The sequence below is a fragment of the Sceloporus occidentalis genome, unplaced genomic scaffold (assembly GCF_023333645.1).
Source record: "Sceloporus occidentalis isolate IW3139 unplaced genomic scaffold, rSceOcc1.0.p SCAF_157, whole genome shotgun sequence".
In the NCBI taxonomy this organism is placed as follows: Eukaryota; Metazoa; Chordata; class Lepidosauria; order Squamata; family Phrynosomatidae; genus Sceloporus; species Sceloporus occidentalis.
Genome location: NW_028317137.1, coordinates 1,009,001 through 1,015,000, shown reverse-complemented (window position 1 = coordinate 1,015,000; position 6,000 = coordinate 1,009,001). Strand labels below are relative to the sequence as shown.

Here is a 6,000-nt window from a genome sequence, read left to right as displayed (position 1 = left end):
TAATTGCGTGCTGTCGAAATGCATCGGCGTACCCGTTTCGGCCTTTCTCTCCTGCACACAAAGCCAAAGGAGCTTGTCTGCTACCTGGTCCAGGGAGAGGGGAGAGGTGGGGCCTGCATCTCCCCCTTGCGCACCTCGCCAGGCCGTGCCTCGCAAAACGCACCGCGCTCTAGCCTCCCGACACTTGGGAAGGGCTTGGCCTGCTCTTGTTACCGATGCTCTCTGTCTGGCAGTTCTGCTGGACTGCTGTATGCTAGCCTCCCAGCTGGGTGCGAAATACAAGGAGACTGCTGCTATGAAAGAGTTGTGAGGAGAAAAAAAGAAAAGAAAATGAATAACTGACCACAGTGTCTTAAAAATACTCCTGGTGTGACGAGGAAGAGGGCACGTCACAGAAGAAGAGGAGTAAAATGACAGGCTCCTTCGCCTACGGCCATACCACCCGGAATACGCCCCATCTCCTCTGATCTTGGAAGCTAAGCAGGGTTGGGCCTGGTTAGTACTTGGATGGGAGACCGCCTGGGAATACCAGGTGTTGTAGGCTTTTGCTTTTCTCTCTTTTTTTTTCTCCCGTACCCCACCACCAACAGAGGGCGATAGAGTCACCAGAAGCTAACAAAACTCTAAGGCCCTTTCTTTCTAGCACCCCTTTTCACTCCTTCTTGCTTCAGCTGGCCTCCCACAGCAACTTGACGCCCTCAAGCCTCACTCCGCTCGTACCTCTTGCACACTCTGCACCAAAAAACAGCACTTTCGCAAAGCTGTCTTGCAGCAAATAGCACAGGCACGCTTCATGCTTTCCTTCACTGGTCTGTGCCGTGCCAAACTGCACATACAGGAGGCCGGGGGGGATCCTTTCCCCATGTGTTTCTTGCTGACCGTGAACGCGTTAACCCTTTACTTGAACCTTGTCACCTTCTCTGTCCTGTCCCAGGCCTTAGTAAAGGCAATCCAAAAAAACGCCCTCTGCAGCAGGAGGAGCAGCAGCAGCAGCAGCAGCCGCCGCCGCCGCCGCCTCACGCTACGCCCGATGCCCACAGCAAGTAACGCCGCGGACCATTCTAATTGCGTGCTGTCGAAATGCATCGGCGTACCCGTTTCGGCCTTTCTCTCCTGCACACAAAGCCAAAGGAGCTTGTCTGCTACCTGGTCCAGGGAGAGGGGAGAGGTGGGGCCTGCATCTCCCCCTTGCGCACCTCGCCAGGCCGTGCCTCGCAAAACGCACCGCGCTCTAGCCTCCCGACACTTGGGAAGGGCTTGGCCTGCTCTTGTTACCGATGCTCTCTGTCTGGCAGTTCTGCTGGACTGCTGTATGCTAGCCTCCCAGCTGGGTGCGAAATACAAGGAGACTGCTGCTATGAAAGAGTTGTGAGGAGAAAAAAAGAAAAGAAAATGAATAACTGACCACAGTGTCTTAAAAATACTCCTGGTGTGACGAGGAAGAGGGCACGTCACAGAAGAAGAGGAGTAAAATGACAGGCTCCTACGCCTACGGCCATACCACCCTGAATATGCCCGATCTCGTCTGATCTCGGAAGCTAAGCAGGGTTGGGCCTGGTTAGTACTTGGATGGGAGACCGCCTGGGAATACCAGGTGTTGTAGGCTTTTGCTTTTCTCTCTTTTTTTTTTCTCCCGTACCCCACCACCAACAGAGGGCGATAGAGTCGCCAGAAGCTAACAAAACTCTAAGGCCCTTTCTTTCTAGCACCCCTTTTCACTCCTTCTTGCTTCAGCTGGCCTCCCACAGCAACTTGACGCCCTCAAGCCTCACTCCGCTCGTACCTCTTGCATACTCTGCACCAAAAAACAGCACTTTCGCAAAGCTGTCTTGCAGCAAATAGCACAGGCACGCTTCATGCTTTCCTTCACTGGTCTGTGCCGTGCCAAACTGCACATACAGGAGGCCGGGGGGGATCCTTTCCCCATGTGTTTCTTGCTGACCGTGAACGCGTTAACCCTTTACTTGAACCTTGTCACCTTCTCTGTCCTGTCCCAGGCCTTAGTAAAGGCAATCCAAAAAAACGCCCTCTGCAGCAGGAGGAGCAGCAGCAGCAGCAGCAGCCGCCGCCGCCGCCGCCTCACGCTACGCCCGATGCCCACAGCAAGTAACGCCGCGGACCATTCTAATTGCGTGCTGTCGAAATGCATCGGCGTACCCGTTTCGGCCTTTCTCTCCTGCACACAAAGCCAAAGGAGCTTGTCTGCTACCTGGTCCAGGGAGAGGGGAGAGGTGGGGCCTGCATCTCCCCCTTGCGCACCTCGCCAGGCCGTGCCTCGCAAAACGCACCGCGCTCTAGCCTCCCGACACTTGGGAAGGGCTTGGCCTGCTCTTGTTACCGATGCTCTCTGTCTGGCAGTTCTGCTGGACTGCTGTATGCTAGCCTCCCAGCTGGGTGCGAAATACAAGGAGACTGCTGCTATGAAAGAGTTGTGAGGAGAAAAAAAGAAAAGAAAATGAATAACTGACCACAGTGTCTTAAAAATACTCCTGGTGTGACCAGGAAGAGGGCACGTCACAGAAGAAGAGGAGTAAAATGACAGGCTCCTTCGCCTACGGCCATACCACCCTGAATACGCCCGATCTCGTCTGATCTCGGAAGCTAAGCAGGGTTGGGCCTGGTTAGTACTTGGATGGGAGACCGCCTGGGAATACCAGGTGTTGTAGGCTTTTGCTTTTCTCTCTTTTTTTTTCTCCCGTACCCCACCACCAACAGAGGGCGATAGAGTCACCAGAAGCTAACAAAACTCTAAGGCCCTTTCTTTCTAGCACCTCGCCTGGCCGTGCCACGCAAAACACCCGTGTTCTAGCCTCCCAACACTTGGGAAGGGCTTGGCCTGCTCTTGTTACCGATGCTCTCTGTCTAGCAGTTCTGCTGGACTGCTGCATGCTAGCCTCCCAGCTGGGTGCGAAAGGCAACTGGACTGCTGCTAAGGAAGAGTTGTGTGAAAAAAAACCTTAAAAGAATAAATAACCACGGTGGCTTAAAAATGCAGCCTGTGTGACAAGGAGGAGGGGGGCAATCAGCAGCAACAGCAAAATGAGACGCTCTTGCGCCTATGGCTATACCACCCTGATATCGGAAGCTATGCAGTGTTGGGTTTGCGAAGTCCTTTGGTGGAAAACTGCCTGGGAATACCAGGTGTTGTACGCTTTTGCTTTTTTCTTCTTTTATGGAAGAGGTGGTAGAAAGAAAAACTAAAATGAATAACTAACCACAGTGGCTTTAAAATGGAGAATCAGAAGAAAAGTAGAATGGGGGGCTCTATAACATATGGCCATACCACATTGAATACTTCTGATGTAATCGGATCTCGGAAGCTAAGCGAGATTGGGCCCGATTACTAGACATTCTTAATTCTTGCAAAGATTTATGCTTTGCTTCGATTCGGACTAAAATAGGGGGGGGGGGCGCATTTTTTTTAAAACATTTCTTATTGTTTTGTCTCCCCTTTATATGTGATGTTAAAAAATAAATACAACATTGTATCACATAATGTACCATTTTCAATAGAGAGAAGAAAAGTTATGACAAGTGGGGTGTTCTCCCTTCTTCTCCCAGTGGGACATTGTATAGAAAATTGTGTACATCCCGTACACTGTGCATTTGAGATACATTAAAGATATGTCACACAACATTTGTCATTTGATCACCCACATCACCCCACATGTTCACAGTAACTGCGTAGTACAATATTCCATTACAGAAAATCAAGAGTTTGTAAACACAACCATTCAAAGATAGTAAGTGCGATGGGGTCAAATATATTATCACCATTAAGATCACAGTCATTTCTCCCACTAACCAGCCCCAATGTCTTGGGGTCATCTGTGACTCAAACCTTTCCTTCATCCTTCACATTCAGTCCCTCGACAGATCCTGCCGCTTGCACCTAAAAAAGATCTCTTGCATCTGACCTAAAGTGAATGTCGGCACCCTAAAGTGAACTTCTGAGTATTGGGCCAGAGGATGTTCCTGAAAGTAATGCACCACTTGTTATGTTCTTTTTTACCGTTGCACACCGCTACAAAATATGATGTCACTGTATAAATTGATAATAATAATAAAAATTAATCTTCACATGCATAAGGTAGATGGGGGTGTTTGTAGGAGGTCTACCTGCAGCTGCAGGGATATATCTATAGCTTTAGACTTTAGTGTGGCCAGAAAGGGGTTAACAAACTGGGGATTTCACCTAACATGGTTTGTTATTCAAACGAGGCGCAGCGGACAAGTCAACGGGGCATTCAAATGAGAGAGAGGCAGCAGCTAATTCTATCCCATTAATTCCATGATTGTCTGATACACGTTTATAAACGAACCAAATAATCCATCTCCATTCCTCGTGCTGTAAAATGCAGGGAATACAATCATTGTTCATCGGGTGTTGTGACAAATAAAGGGAATTCCAATGTAAATTCCATTCAGTGGCAAACAAAACCCCTTCCCATACCTCTTTCTGTAGGATTTGCATGGGGAGGAAGAGCCCGTTTTCTCAGTTTGTCAAGAAAGGAGAGACCAGCTCTATATGCAAAATCCTGGGACATTCAAATTAGCGGGAACAAATAAGAGATCATCCATACTTTGCTGAGATTTCTTCTCTCTATGTGATCTCTAATTAACAAGTCATTACTGCTAAGGAGATCATGGAAGAATACTCCGCTTTGCTGATATAAAGGTGGTCAATTCGACAAACCTTCAGGATTGCTTTTCATCTTCAAGGCCTTTCCTTCTTACATTGTCTCGTTTATTATCTGCGCCCAGATAATATTATTGAAAGAGCTTTTGGATTTTCTTCTCAATTTGCCAGTGGGAAGAAGAATTCATAACAATCATTGCGTCTTGGGTACACCAAGATACACAGCTTCCATGGACCATTCTTTAATGTAGCTTCTAATACTTAGTGATTGTTTCTGGACTCAACTCCAAGCTTATCCAAGCTTTACAGACCTTGAACAGAGGATCTATAAATATCTTAAATCAAACTGTCAAAACTTAATACCTCCAAAATTTGTCTTCAGGCTCTACAGAGTTATCAGAACACAGATTAGATACATCATAAATTATATATTTATTATTCCACTACCTAACGTCTTTAAACAGTATGCCACGTTCATTCTTGGTAAAACGACGTCGCTCCATAACAAGGATCTCCAGTTGGGGGCATCTTATAGATGCAGAAAGAGGGGACCTGTATATCCCAGGTATGAAGTTCCATCTGCTACAAAAGGTATTGTTTGTAAAGAAGTTTTTTTTGGTTTTTTTTACTGCAGTAACTGCTGATGTGAACTTACCACCGGCAGTAACTTTCTATTTGTGGGCAAAAAGCATTCATAATGTTTTATTTGAAATGGTATTTGGGGGGGAAAGGGAAAATATTAAAGTGCACCTCTATAGAGATGAAAGGGAGCAAGATCTAAATGCAAAATGTGTTATTTGAAGAAACAAACATGAAAAAAGACTGTGTGTAAAAATGATTATGGCTATAATGAGGTAAGACATTATGGCAAAAGGCAGCACTCTAAATTGCATAAAAGAAAATAATGTAAGTATACAAAAATCAAAAGCTCCAAGCCAGCCCTTTTATTTTTTAAGTAAGTGATAGCTGTGTTGCAAAAGTGCCCCTGGAAATCTTTTTTGTGTGTTGGCAACTATGTATTCCTGTCCAACACTCATGTACCAAAGAGACTGCATTGAAAAGACACAGTTTTGTATGAATGCTACCTAAAGCCTCTGTTATTCTGTATACCCCGTTGGCGAAAGGTGTTAAAGCAAGCAAAACACACAAAAAGGCTGCTGGCATTGGTCCAAAAACTTTAAATCAAAGCAGCCCAGGGGGTAATTGCCCCATTTTCTAGCCTTTACACCTAAAACTTAATACCTCCAAACTTTGTCTTCAGGCTCTACAGAGATATCAGAACACAGATTACATACACCATAAATTATATATTTACGATTCCACTACCTAACTTCTTTAAACAGTATGCAAGTTGAGATAAA

At 46.4% G+C, this 6,000-nt stretch overlaps 3 non-coding genes across 3 annotated transcripts; all 3 read left to right on the top strand.

Annotated features, from left to right (window-relative positions):
- Nucleotides 1-425: 425 nt before the first annotated feature.
- On the top strand, nucleotides 426-544 carry LOC149280263 (5S ribosomal RNA). Its single transcript, XR_016278205.1, has one exon. It is a non-coding gene; the product is annotated as a 5S ribosomal RNA (ribosomal RNA).
- Nucleotides 545-1,487: 943 nt separating this feature from the next.
- Nucleotides 1,488-1,606, top strand: LOC149280262 (5S ribosomal RNA). The gene has a single exon (XR_016278251.1). It is a non-coding gene; the product is annotated as a 5S ribosomal RNA (ribosomal RNA).
- A 944-nt stretch (nucleotides 1,607-2,550) lies between these two features.
- On the top strand, nucleotides 2,551-2,669 carry LOC149280261 (5S ribosomal RNA). Its single transcript, XR_016278235.1, has one exon. It is a non-coding gene; the product is annotated as a 5S ribosomal RNA (ribosomal RNA).
- The last annotated feature ends 3,331 nt before the right edge of the window (nucleotides 2,670-6,000 follow it).